This window comes from Macaca fascicularis, chromosome 17 (assembly GCF_037993035.2).
Source record: "Macaca fascicularis isolate 582-1 chromosome 17, T2T-MFA8v1.1".
Lineage (NCBI taxonomy): Eukaryota > Metazoa > Chordata > Mammalia > Primates > Cercopithecidae > Macaca > Macaca fascicularis.
Window position 1 is genome coordinate 95,540,135 of NC_088391.1, and position 14,745 is coordinate 95,554,879.

A 14,745-nucleotide genomic window follows, 5' to 3' on the forward strand; every position below is an offset into this window, starting at 1 on the left:
GACTCACACATCCTTTAGAAATGACTTTTTTCCTTCCAAGTTCCATTCCTTCCGCTAAGTTCGTCTCTCCTCCTTCTCAGTCAATGCATGGATGCTAAAAGTGCCCTTTGTTGGCTGCAACTAAACTTGAAAGTCCAGTCTCCATCTTCACTCTGCTGAACAAACCCAGTCCCTCAACATGTCCTCGTGGGTCTCACGGAATCCTACCCCATCTTTATGCACAGTGGCTTCCTAATCGGCTGCCTTGGGGGCTGATTGGCTCTACTTCAGAGCACTGCAGACCTCAGCATTTCTTCTGCTCCATAAGTACTGTGTAATTATAAACTAATAAAAGATTCTGTATACCAAAAAGCTTGAAACACATTAAAAATATGTTTCATGAACATGCTAGTATTTTACACAGCTCAGAATTTTCCTTTTTATGGGGACGACGTCAGAAAACATGGTATCATAAAAACAGTTATAAATATGAGTCTTTTGGTAGATGAGGCCAGAAGGGAGGTGCTGGAACAGGTGATAGTTCTAAGACTAAGAATGTTTTTCCATTTTCATCACAGTTTCCTAATATACACTAAGTCAAAGCACCGCATTGCTTTTTCTCTGCTTCAATATGCTCCCAATAGTGAAATTAGTCATAACAGCAACGGAGTAGAAAGGGGAGGCGAGGGAAAGCCGCTGTTTTTGTTTTGCTTGTTTTGTTGCAGGGCAGGAACAACGACATGTGGACCCAACTAATGAAAACTGCCTTTGTCTACCTCACGTGGAATACCTGAATAGCAGTGGGCAATTTGGGAGGGGGAGAGGAGAAGAAAAAACACACACAGAGACATAAAATCGCTTGTTTCTGTCAACTGCCTTTCGTTTCTTACATTACGGGATTGGATCAAGCAGGCGGACATCCAGACTCCAGTCCCTGGGAGAATTATGGTTCACACTTCGAACACGCTCTGCTGTCAGATGTTACGACTACTGGCCTTTCCACTGCTCCTTTTTTCTTTGCTGTTGCCTCACACAATATCCCTAAGTGAAAATAATGTGCGGTCTTGGAATTTCAATTCCCATACCAACTCTGCCCCTAAATAAAATCTGTTTTTTTTTTATTAGTAATTTAGAGCTAATGTACTTTGCAGAGAGTCTCCCTGTTCTGGGGTTATTCAGACCTGGAGTGAAACGCTGAAATATCCAAAGAGAGGGACTAACTTTATCCAGCCATAAAACTCCCAGACTTCGATATTTGACTTCTAATGATAGTCAAAAGTTCTTTCTTGCTTTCTCGCCTTCTCGCCCTTCCTTCCTCCCTCCCTTCCTTCCTTTCTTCTTTTTTTATTTGAACATCTAAATATTTGATTTGGTTAAGTGCACTGCCCTGGATATTTGTACATTGTTCCATGAAATTTTATTGATCAATAAATTCTAAACTAGGCAAAGAGCTGGTTTCTTTATATATATATATATATTTATATATATATATATATTTCTTTTTATATATATGTAAATACATATATATACGTATTTACTCTTGGAAGAATTAAACTTACATAAAAGTAGTTGCAGAAAATAATTGCAAGAGAAAATAGCCTTCTAGTAATATTTCTCCTCTAGGATATTTCAAGAGGGTAAAATGTGTGCTAAAATTGAAATTCTGGAACATGTCTCTGAATATTATTCATTAGTAGATAAATGTATAACCCAAATCCAGGATGCTAGTTTCATTGCACTCCTTTCTTTATACAAGTTGAGTATCCCTTATCTGGCATGCTTGGGACCAGAAGGGTTTCAGATTTGGGATTTATATGTATGTAATGAGATACCTTGGGGATGGAACCCTAAATACAAAATTCATTTATGTTTGATACATATCTTATACACATAGCCTGAAGGTAATTTTCTCTAATATTATAAATAAAATATGTGACTCCTAACATGAGGTTAGGTGTGGAATTTTCCACTTGTGGCATTATGTGGTCACTCAAAAACTTATGAATTTTAGATTTTCAAATTAGGGATGCTCAACCTGTGTATTGATCTTGAATGATGCGCAGGTTAGAATAAGATTAAAAGGGGTGTTGAAGAATATCCCTATTTGGTTTGTTCTTGAGCAATTTACTAAAATCTTCAGCCTAGGGCCTCATTAAGCAAGGTCATATATGTTAGTTTTGGAGAAAAATTGGCTTGGTTTATATATCCAGGTTCACCAAATTAGCAGCTGTGTGACATCAGGCAAATTAAGTCACCTCTCTGGGTTGTGATCTTATAATATCTAAATTTGTGAAAGTGATAGGCCACCTTTGAGATTATTTTGTAAAGATTTTATAAGATAATGGATGCAGAGTTCAAATTAATAACAAAAACATAGCTTTTAAAAAATCTTAGTACACATGTATACAAAAAAAAACAGAATGTACAATCCTTCCTTACAACTTGCATATTTAATACTACCTCATTTTATCTCATACCTTTGGAATTTCCCCTAACATCCATAGAAATTACAGCTAAGGTATCAAAGAGCCCTGAGTGTTTTTCTAATTAAAGAAATTAAGAAAAAAGCCTAACGCTTTTTCTTCGTAAATTTATTTTAAATGAAAATGGCTAATGATATATTTTTATGATACACAACATGATGTTTTTATATATACTTTACGCTCCATGTTCTTGGGTTCTGCCTTGGGCAGACTGAACCAATTACAGATAAAAAAAATTCGAAGAAAAATTTAAAAAATAGTACAACAGTAAAAATAATACAAATAAAAATAATACAGTATAACAGATATTTACATAACATCTAAGTATCTACATTGTATTAGTTATTTAATATTGAGATTAATGTGTACAGAAGGACATAGGTTACATGCAAATATCACACCATTTTATATAAGGGACTTGAACATTCCAGAATTTTGGTATTCACAGGGTGTTGGAACCAATCTCCCATGGCTGTCAACGAATTACATTATGCATACATGTTAGAATGTTTAAATCAAACTGAATAACCACTTTTCTAAGAAAAACTTTTACGGCTCAATCTTAGCTTATTTTTCAACACAGGGAGTTCTAAGTTGGGCTTAGTATGTGAAGTTCATCCTCCTTGCCTTGATAATTCATTTGGAAGTAAGACTGTGGAAGTCACTTTACCAGCTCCATGGAGAATGGGGTAAGTCTCCACTACCCCTCTCCACCAAGACCCCTTACTTTCCTTCTCCTTGGCCTTAAGAAAACAGACACACAAACAGGCTTAAACAGAGACAGATGGCTAGGATGGACAGATAGATAAATTTAAATGTTTCAAGTAATTTAAATTCAATATTTGGACAGGTATTTATTATGAATAAATTGTGTTGGCTTATAATCAAGTCAATTAAAAACTTGAAGCTACTTTTAATTTATAGCACTAATATATTGACAGAAATTAAATCCTGAGGCATTAGAAATATCTGAGGCAATATTCTAATTTCTCTTTCTCTGTCTTATTTATTTGCTTTAAGACTTTTATGAATTTATTTAATCACTTTATTGCTTCTCCAAGAAGTTGAAATTTTTTACCTCTAAAAAATGCTAAAGTGAAATTTTTCTCCATTTGTAATTTCAAGAGGTGCTTAGAAGGTACATAAGAAATATATAAAGCACTCAGGCTTTGCATTAGAAGACCTACCTGAACCCATTATAATTTTTTTTTTTTTTTTTTTTTTTTTTGAGACTGAGTCTCGCTCTGTTGCCCAGGCTGGAGCGCAGTAGCATGAACTCGGCTCACTGCAAGCTCTGCCTTCCGGGTTCACGCCATTCTCCTGCCTTAGCCTCCCAAGTAGCCGGGACTACAGGAACCCGTCACCATGCCCAGCTAATTTTTTGTATTTTTAATAGAGATGGGGTTTCACCGTGTTAGCCAGGATGGTCTGGATCTTCTGACTTTGTGATCTGCCAGCCTTGGCCTCCTAATATCATTTCTAAATGATAGGAAAAAAGCAACATATTTATACACATATTCTTATGCTGTGCATTTGCTCTACAGAAATAATACATGGGAATGAAAAAATTTCACCAAACTATTCATTATTCTTTACTTCTTATGTCAAAGATAAGGATTTGAGTTCATTGTTTTTTATGAAAAATTATCAAAAGTTGATGTCTGAGACTTTTGATTGTCCCAACTCATTTAATTGGGGTAAGAAACACCAGGAAGTGAAATCTGTCTACCAAGAAAGCAATACAAATTCTGCCACTTCATAAGAAAGTACAACTTTCTAGCATAAAAATAAGAGATAATTTATTAGAACATTATATAAACTTTGCTTCTGGAGATCATAAAACATTTAGGGCAATTTTCTTCACTTTTTCATTTTCAAAACATGAAAACCTTTTTTCACTGAATAGAAATTCAGTATGTTCAAGTGTCACAGAATGTTTGCTCATTAAATATTTGCTTGTAAGTTTGGAAAATGCATCTTGTAGGTGTCATATGCTTGCTTGTTCCAGGAAGCACTGTAATTACTAAGAGACTCAATACTTCAAAAGACCATGCCCTCTATTATAAAGTAAATGCACTGAATCTTCGAAAAGAGTTGACAAGTTTGTCAATAAATAAGTCTTTGCATCCTCTAACATATAAATAAAATGCTAGTTAGAAAGTAGATGTTATTTAACAATGGCAAACAGATGATTTTTGATAAGAAACCTGAGTTGTGCTCTTTGCCAAACTAAAATTTGTGAAAAACAATAGAATAGTATATTGCAATATTTAGATATCAATCATCAGGTGCTGTCTCCAAGACTGTCATTTCTATGAATTGGATACCCCACTTGAAATTTATAAAGAAAAACAATTTACATTTTCTGCAACTCTTGCCCTTTAGAAACAAAACCTATGAGGGAAGCATTTCAAGTTATATTTTGACTTTATAAAAATGTTATTTTATAACACTGAACTTTTTTTTCTTTTTTTTTTTCGCCACTACAGCCCAAACTAGGAATCCTGGTTTTGAAAGATTTTTGTGCCTCTGCTTAATCCCTGGTCATTTGCTTTTCTTTATTTCACATTTTGCTCTGGCTTCCCCTTCTTAGCCCAATCATCCTTTATTTTTAGCCCATACTTCACCGACTGTGCCATCTGGAAATATTATTAGTTGAGTAACAATTACATTTCTGCTGAAAGACTAAGGATTATCCAAAACATTATTTGATGATGTATCATCCTACAGGATGTAATACTAAAACTGTCACATACTATATCACACTAGCACCAACTATCATATCACACCTGCGTAGGCCTCTCCATCAAGTTCTGATTACTGTCAACAAGAGGTTAGCGATGGAGGGAGAGAGTAAAATTTGCAGAATAATGGCATCTGACACGTCTCTGCAGCTGGCAGAGACATGCAACAGATGAAAAGGTAGCACATAATATAACTTTCATTTCTCAGCAAAGGCATATACTCTACTGTGGAACATTTCAACAACTGCTTATGACTTCTGTTAGATTTTCCTTTTTCTCCTAAAATGCAATTAAATACAAGAAGGCTGTTCTATATTCTGTATAAATATTTGTGACAATTCAAAATGAACCCTTCCTAACTATTCACAGTGGAGCGATGTTTTTCCTTCTTGGGCAAAATCGCCATTGCTTTTGCATCGTCTGAATTTCTATGTTCAAGGTTGAAACCTCTTTGCCAAAACATCTCATCTCAGTCTCCTAACCTCCTCTGTCTCATCTTTGCAATTTGAAAACGAGATATTTCTGCTTAAGTGTGAGTTAAACAAAGGAAAACAAAATCATTTTGTATAAGCCCCCAAATTGGAAAAATCCTACTTGCTGGCTGCCTGCTAATTTCCGACTGTACTGCTCTTGATAAGCACAGAACCTCTCCTTGTACTTTGCACTTAAATCGCCTTCTGGGATTTAGTAGTAGAGTGGGATGGAGGAATGTAACTTCCTTTATTTATGGACTTTCATTTTCAGTCTTTCCCTAGTCCATAGAGAAGATGATGAATCAGAATGAATTGATGAAAAATATAAGACACTCTTATAACCCCATTTCCAGAGAATGTCTTATGACTATGTACATTTAATATTTACACAGATCTGTAATACAAGCTCTTCATATTTACCATAACTTTCTGATTGTCCAACTATTGTTTGGAAGCATAGATCATGAGTAGCGTTTTATCTTTATAATTATTCATAAAGGTAAAGAGTTTCTGCAAATGGGTTCCCTTTGGATTTGTAAATGTGAAACATTGTTTCCTTCCTGACAGTTTTTTGGGAAGAAAAATTTGGAATATATCCAAATAATAATATATAAAATAGGATGCTGAATCCTATTTTAATCAAGGACTGTATCAAGGACTTTAAAGTATCAAGAATTTTATCAAGGATTTCAAAGCATCCCTGTTGTATAAGGGACTCATATGTGTTTATTCATATCCTATGTGTTAAACATTTGGCAGTGGGGCTTTTAATCAACAATTGAACCTATAAAATGACCTAAGATTTTGTTCTTTGCAACATTCAGTAGTCAGACAAGAATCTATAGATACTGAGTTTTAACTTTTAGCTCAGTCAAGTTTGATATGTTTTGAGATGCATAATAAAAGTGTAAAGAGTTTTACTAATTTCCATGCATGAAAAAGTGAAGATTTTGCTAAAGAATATTAAAGTTGCAGATTTCATATTTTGGCAGGCTTATACCTGCTGCAGTATTCCGTACTGGGTAGGTGTGCAATAAATGTTGGCAGGCTGCATTCATAAAGTAAGACAATCATTTCATTATTTTAAACATGGTTTATATCAAAGCCTTAAATGTACAATTTAATGTTAGGAAGCACTGGTTAAGATTCTAAATATGCTATTCATATATTGGTCTTTTTTTTTTGCATGTGATTTTATGCTCTTAAAAAGAAAAAAATAAAAAAGCCAGACCTCTACCTCAAAGAAGGGCTTCAAACATTACTGGAAGCATTTATGACAAAAGCTTTGATCTCTCTGCATGTCCAGTAAATACAAAACATGACTATGTTTTAAGGATGTGCTTATATGCCCACATTATGACTTTAACAAATGTTTTAAACTACATTTTGAACATTATTGGTTTGGTAAAGTTCCAAACACATTTCTTCTAAGTTACCAACACTAACCCTATGAGCTTCAAAGTTTAATGATTTTGCATATTGCAGAGGGTTATGCATGCAAAAGTTGCCTGTGTTTCACAGACATATTGTGTTGTGTTTCAAATGATGAAAGTGCAAAGCAAATAGCTATAAAAATGAATGCACACACCCAACAACTTTGACATAAGCACTGTTATAGACTAGCTTTGCACATGAGGTCTGAAATTAGGTTAGAATACAATGGGAAATGCATTATAATATTTATACTACTTTAGTGATGCTAAAAACAATGCGAAAGTGTCTAGTTAAACACATAGCATATTTAAGCTATCATCTGAGAATTTAAGCTATCATCTGAGAAGCAACACCGGATAAGTGGAGCGTTTTGCAAAGTGAGCTCAAATCATCGGTGCCTCTAACTAAACCCAAGAGTGTATACAGTGAGCTTTGAGATCCCAGGTTGTAAAATTAAAAATATAAATGAAAAATTTTGTGAGCTTATTGAATCCTAACATCTCAAGTGTGATAGAGATATTTGAGTATAGCCTACAAGGTCCAGATGAGATGAATGTATCATTGGAGAGAAGGGATAAAGTTTGAAAATATAAACACAGGAGAGATTTCGCTATATGCTAATGTATCTGCTATATAACTTTTGCCCTTCAGATCATTACCCTTTCAGAATTTTACAGCACATCTTAATTCTTTGTGAACTTATCAATAAAATCTATACTTAAATCTTTGGTATTGTATCTTTAGGAAGTAATTCTCATGACTTTGATTACAAAGTAATGTTTACTTAAAAATTAGATGTATAATTGCAGAATAACATTTGGTAAGTGAAGTTATTAAAACAAATTAAAATTTTAATGATCTCCGTAATTTCATTACACAAAGTTTTAAAATACGTATATCTTTGAAAATTGGAAGGTTCATAATCTGAAAGAGAAGGAAAAAATTTTTTCAAAAAGTGATGCTAGGGAATTTTCACCAGATTAGATATATTTATAAAACAACTGTGAATAATTTCCATACGTATGTCCCTATAGTTTTTGTGTGTACTTCTTACATTGTCATAGGGGGATGAGAGCACCTTACCAGTCTATAGATGATAGATTCAGACACTCTGCTTGAGATGATTTGATAGCTCCCTTTCTAAAGAAGCTCATGTTAAGAACATGTTTAATAAACACTCTTTGATGAACTCAGATGCTGTTTTAGAGAAGCCTTCAGTTATTTCACTAATATTTAAGACAATGATTTTTTAGGACTATTTTAATCAAATGTTTAAAATGTTGAAGTCGTGTGCTTAGGAAAGGAGATATTTTATGGAATTATTCGTGTCAATCTTCTTTATCAAAGACTATTCCATTGACCTCAGGCAATACAGCATGTCTTGTGATTGTTTCCTGGTAAAAGCTATAATAGAACACTCAGCTCTCAACTCTCATTGACCTTACTTAAGGTCAATGACACATGAGTGAGGTGGTTAACTGAAGCCAAGAATTCAGAAAATGTCTTGCTAATTAAAAAGGTATTTTCTGAGTGAGAATTAGTGAGTGTACAACAGGATCAACATGTGGACAGTGGTGCCATTAGCTTTCTTTAGGAGCTAAAAAAGGGATATTTTGTTCTGTGCTTAGTTTCTCTATGAAGACATAGTAGAACCACTGTGTTTTGTTTCAATGTAAGATATATCTTGTCTATGGTTGTTTTTCTCTTTAGTGAGCTCATAAAATTTTGAGCAATAAATTTTGCTTTTGTGATCCTTTCCTTTGAACTGTAGGAGATTTAGTACCACTATTTTATTAGGACAGCCCAACAGATTAACATAAGTTTTGGTACTGAAAGGTGGGGTGTGGCTATACTTAAAAATGTGAAAGTGGCTTCAGAACTAAGTGATGGGCAGAGGTTGGAAGTGTTTTAAGGCTCATGCTAGAGAAAGTCACGGTTGCCATAAAGAAACAGTAGATAGAAGCAGCACTGTTCACAATAGCAAAGACATGGAACCAGCCCAAATGCCTATCAATGATAGACTGGATAAAGAAAATGTGGCATATATACACCGTGGAATACTATGCAACCATAAAAAGGAATGAGATCATGTCCTTTGCAGGTATGTAAATGAAACTGGAAGCCATTATCCTCAGCAGACTAGCATAGGAACAGAAAGCCAAACACCGCATGTTCTCATTCATAAGTAGGGACTGAATAATGAGAACACATGGACACAGGGAGGGGCCTTTTGGGGACTGAGGGAGGCAAGGAGAGGAAGAGTATCAGGACAAATGGCTGATGCAGGCAGATGCCTCCCACTGCCACATCTTGCCTTTCCCTTAATTGTTCCTGGGCATAGGCTAAGCCAACTTTGGGAGATATTTAGTTTACAATTTAAGTGATAATAGCCCTCCTACAAAACTCAGTCAGCTTTGTAAAGCTAATGAAAGGCCATCAGGCTAGCAAGAGAAGACAAACCTGAATTCTGCTAAGGTGTAGACTGACCACAAGATATGCAACTTAACTTTTGTAGATCAGCCTTTTGAGATATGTTTTCAGGTTTTTCATATGTCTAATACCCATGGCTCCACCTGGACCCACCAACCCCGCTCTTGTGATCCCACCCCAAAGCAATTCAGCTCAACAGGACAGTTTTGACTCCCTATGATGATTCGACTCCACCCTAACCAATCAGCAACAAGCACCCATTGCATAGCTACTCCCCCCACTTCCCCTAACCTGCCTTTGAAAAACTCCTAACCTAGGAGCTTTCAATAAGATTGATTTAAGTAATAACTCTTTCTGATCCTTGGTGTGGCCATCCTAACATCAATTAAACTTTTCTTTACTTCAGTGTTGTGGTCTTTATTTGGGTAGTGGGCAGGAAGAACCCACTGGACAGTTACACTAACTATAGGGTTTTTGTTAATGTTCTTTATTGACTTGGGAAGTTTATCTCTATTCCTAGTTTGCTGAGAGTTTCTATCATGAATAGGTGGTGGAATGAATGTGTGTAAGTTCAATTAGATGGTGCTATTTGGGTCTCCTATATTTGTACTGATTTTCTACCTGTTTAATCTATGAACTATGAAGTTAAGGTTAGCCTAAAGCTGCCTCCTTATGTATTTTAGTTCGGTCTAAAGGTTTCTCTGTATGTAGTGATCTGTAACTTAACTAGATGTGCAAACAGACTGTAACTTATTCTTGAAACAAGTAGTCAAGTTTGAGCCAATCGCAGTAGCTATACTTTACCCCCCCGATTTGAGACAGGTCTCAATTTAGAAAGTTTATTTTTCCAAGGTTGAGGATGTACACCCATGAAACAGCCTCAGGAAGTCCTGACCACAGGTGCCCAAGGTGGTCAGAGCACAGTCTGGTTTTGTACATTTTAGGGAGATATGAGACATCCATCAACATATGTAAAATTGTGTCCAGAATTGGTGGGTTCTTGGTTTCGCTGACTTCAAGGATGAAGCTGCGGACCCTCGCAGTGAGTGTTACAGTTCTTAAAGATGGTGTGTCTGGAGTTTGTTCCTTCTGATGTTTGGACGTGTTCGGAGTTTCTTCCTTCTAGTGGGTTCATGGTCTCGCTGGCCTCAGGAGTGAAGCTGCAGACCATTGCAGTGAGTGTTACAGTTCATAAAGGCAGCGTGGACCCAAAGAGTGAGCAGCAGCAAGATTTACTGCAAAGACCGAAAGAACAAAGCGTCCATAGTGTGAAAGGAGAACCGAGGGGGTTGCCACTGCTGACTGGGGCAGCCTGCTTTTATTCCCTTATCTGACCCCACCCACATCCTGCTGATTGGTCCATTTTTCAGAGAGCTGATTGGTCCATTTTACAGAGAGCTGATTGGCCCATTTTACAGAGAGTTGATTGGTCTGTTTCAATGGTGCTGATTGGTGCGTTCACAAACCTTTAGCTAGATACAGAGTGCTGATTGGTGCATTTACAATCCTGTGGCTAGACACAGAGTGCTAGACAGAAAAGTTCTCCAAGTCCCCACTAGATTAGCTAGATACAGAGTACTGATTGGTGCATTTACAAACCTTGAGCTAGATGCGGAGTGCTGTCTGGTTTACAAACCTTGAGCTAGACACAGAGTGTGGATTGCTGTATTTACAATCCTCCAGCTAGACATAAAAGTTCTCTGAGTCCCCACCAGATTAGCTAGATACAGAGTGCTGATTGGTGCATCCACAAACCCTGAGCTAGACACAGAGTACTGATTGGTGCATATACAATCCTCCAGCTAGACATAAAAGTTCTCCAAGTCCCCACCTGACTCAGGAACCCAGTTGGCTTCGCCTAGTGGATGCTGCCCAGGGGCCGCAGGCAGAGCTGCCCCTCAGTCCCCTGCCGCCTGCCCGCACTCCTCAGCCCTTGGCCAGTCGATGGGACGACCAGGCACCACCAGAGCAGGGGGCAGTGCCCATCAGGGTGGCTCAGGCAGCATGGGAGCCTACAGTGGGAGGCGGGGCTCAGGCATGGCAGGCTGCAGGTCCTGAGCTCTGCCCCATGGGGAGGTGGCTGAGGCCCGGCGAGAATTGGAGTGTAGTGTGGGCAGGCCGGCAGTGCTGGGTGACCTGGCCCAACCCCCGTAGCTGCTGGCCCAGGTGCTAAGCCCCTCACTGCCTGGGGCTGGCAGCACTGGCCGGCTGCTCTGAGTGTGGGGCCCGCGAGCCTGCACCCTCCCGGAACTCGCGCTGGCCTGTGAGCGCCACGCACAGCCCCAGTTCCCACCTGCACCTCCCCCTTCATACCTCCCCGCAAGCAGAGGGAGCCGGCTGTGGCCTTGGCCATCCCAGAGAGGGGCTCCCACAGTGCAGTGGCAGGCTGAAGGGCTCCTCAAGAGCCACTGGAGTGGACACTGAGGCCAAGGAGGCACTGAGAGTGAGAGCTGCTAGCACATTGTCTCCTCTCAAAATGAACATTGGTTCAGTTCCTGAAAGTCAAGACAACTTGAAGCAAAAGCAGGACAACTCTAAGTGCGGGAGAGGGTGCTGGTGGTGGGCTTCCAGGTCACATGTAGGTGAGAAACTAATGGTTGCATTTCTTGAGTTTCTGATTAGCCTTTCCAAAGGAGGCAATCAGATATGCATTTATCTCAGTGAGCAGAGGGATGACTTTGAACATAATGGAAGGCAGCTTTGCCCTAAGCAGTTCCCAGCTTGACTTTTCCCTATAGCTTAGTGATTTTGGAGGCCCAAGATGTTTTTCCTTCACATGACCAACTCTCCAAGCCATGCTCAAGTAAGACAAACACCAAGCTATAACCAATCCAGTCATTTCTGTATCTCACTTCTGTTTTCTGCAGTGTCCTTTCACTGTTCATAAATCCTTCCTGACCTCATGGCAGCATGGGAGTCATTCTGAACCTATTTGGACACGATTCTCCCCAATTTGCAAATCATTCTTTCCTCAATTCAACACTGTTAAATTTAATTTGTCTATCAAATTTTTATTGTAACACTACTGAAAGATGGATGTTGAAGTCTAACTGTAATTGCGGATTTGTCTCTATTTCTCTTTTCAGTATTTAATTTATTAATTTTGCCTTGCATATGTTGACACATTACAGTTAGGTGACTAGTAATGAAGAATTTACACCTTCTTGGGGCTAGAAGTGCCTGTTTTCTCTTGTACACTTATTCTTGTATCCCCTTTTGTCTTTAGGTTACCCTAAAATCTCTTTCTTAATTAGCATCTCTGCCTTGTTGTTTTACCTATAACCCCTTATTATTCTAGAGCTGGGCTGATGTGATGAATTGTGGAGAGAAGAGAACATGTAATTTTAGGATTAAACTCAGTGTTTTGGTGGTTCTCTGACCCTTGGATGTGAACTTCACTACTGCTTCTCACCACCTCTTCCTCTTTCTTCTTAATACAGTATAACACTCACTGCAAAGGTCTGCAGCTTCACTCCTGAAGTCAGTGAGACCATGAACCCACCAGAAGGAAGAAACTCTGAACACATCCAAACATCAGAAGGAACAAACTCCAGACACACCATCTTTAAGAACTGTAACGCTCACCACAAGGGTCCGCGGCTTCATTCTTGAAGTCAGTGAGACCAAGAACCCACCAATTCAGGACACATTTTAGCGACCCAGATGGGACCTTCACCTTTCAACATGCAGTGAGACTTTCACCTATCACCCAGCAGTGGGACATCGACTATCGCCAAGCGGCGAGCACCAACAGATCCCTTTCGCTTGCCACTCTGTCCTATTTTTCCTTAGAATTTGGGGGCTACATACCAGGCACCCGTCGGCCAGTTAAAAGCAATTAGCGTGGCCACCAGACTAAAGACACAGGTGTCAGACTTCCTGGGAAAGCGCTCTCTAACAACCCCTGACTCTTCAGAGTTGGAAGCATTGGTTTGTCTGGAACCAGCTTCCACTTTTTCTGCACTTCTGGGCTGAACCGAGGGTCGACAGAGCTGTAACACTCACTGCGAAGGTCTGCAGCTTCACTCCTGAAATCAGCAAGACCACAAACCCACCAGAAGGCAGAAACTGCGGACACATCTGAACATCTGAAGGGACAAATTCCGACACACCATCTTTAAGAACTGTAACACTCACTGTGAGGGTCCACAGCTTCATTCTTGAAGTCAGCGAGACCAAGAACCCACCAATTCCGGACACAACAGGAAGGTTGGAGTATGTCCTCATTGGATAATTCTCTTCTCCTAAGTAGAAAAAATATCTTGTAGAGTCTCAGCCTTGCTAATACGTAGGTCTTTGTTTTGGAGAATTCTCTGGGCTTGTTTCCAATTTTTTTTTTTCCTTTTCTGCCCCTCCCCACTAGAAACACTAAGTTTTGTTTCTTTTTTTTTTTTTTTTTTTTTTAAGTTTTGTTTCTTTGTTTATTGGTTTGGGGTTTGTTTGTTTGTTCGTTTTTGCTTGCCTCTTCAGAATGAAAAACCTGGTTGGCTTCTTAGAAGAAAATTCTATGAAGTGTGGGTCCTCTCCTAAGTATTTGACCACTCTCATGCTGGTCCACACTGTGTCTCCAGCAATTCATCAGTTACCACTTAGGCGTTCCTACCAGTGTGGGGCTCCGGGGGTTCTGCTGTAGGTAAACTGATTGATTGATCTTGGCTATAGTTCTCTGTATTCTCTTGTCTCTCCAGATTTGGGGCCGGCAGTTTGCCCTGCAACTTCAGTTTCTGATGAGTCTAAGTAAAGTCATTGGTTTTAAGTTTTGTCAAGTGTTTTTCTTGTTGCAAGGGTGACAGTGACCATTTCCAACCACCTTACCTGTTGGAATTGAACCTGGATGTTAGGTAGGAGTTTTAAACATTTGCCCCCTGTATGTATTCACATGACATTATCAACAATGCTCATGAAAAAACAATCATATTTGAATTTTATTTTTTATTGATAGAAATCAGAGCTATAGTTTTAACACAGTTGTATTTTCTTTTTCTTTTTAATTTTCCTGCTAAAGTCAGTGCTAATTCACAGATACCTTTCTAAGGGAGATAAGAATTAAATAGCTGTCTTCCTGGTACTTGCATCCGAAAGAGCAACAATCGTATAATACAAAGATGTAAGTGGAAGAATTTAACAAAATAAATTAGATACGATATTTTCATCTTTGAGTTATTCAGAGAATGTGAAATAGTTTAACACATAATGTAAATT

The 14,745-nt window shown here is 38.3% G+C and overlaps 1 long non-coding RNA gene across 1 annotated transcript in view; it reads left to right on the top strand.

The window, feature by feature from the left end:
- LOC141408947 (uncharacterized) overlaps positions 1 to 14,296 on the top strand; it is a 135,474-nt gene extending 121,178 nt beyond the window's left edge. Inside the window, exon 2 of the long non-coding RNA XR_012426752.1 lies at positions 12,984 to 14,296. This is a non-coding gene — a long non-coding RNA (uncharacterized lncRNA). The remainder of the gene's footprint in view (positions 1 to 12,983) is intronic.
- The last annotated feature ends 449 nt before the right edge of the window (positions 14,297 to 14,745 follow it).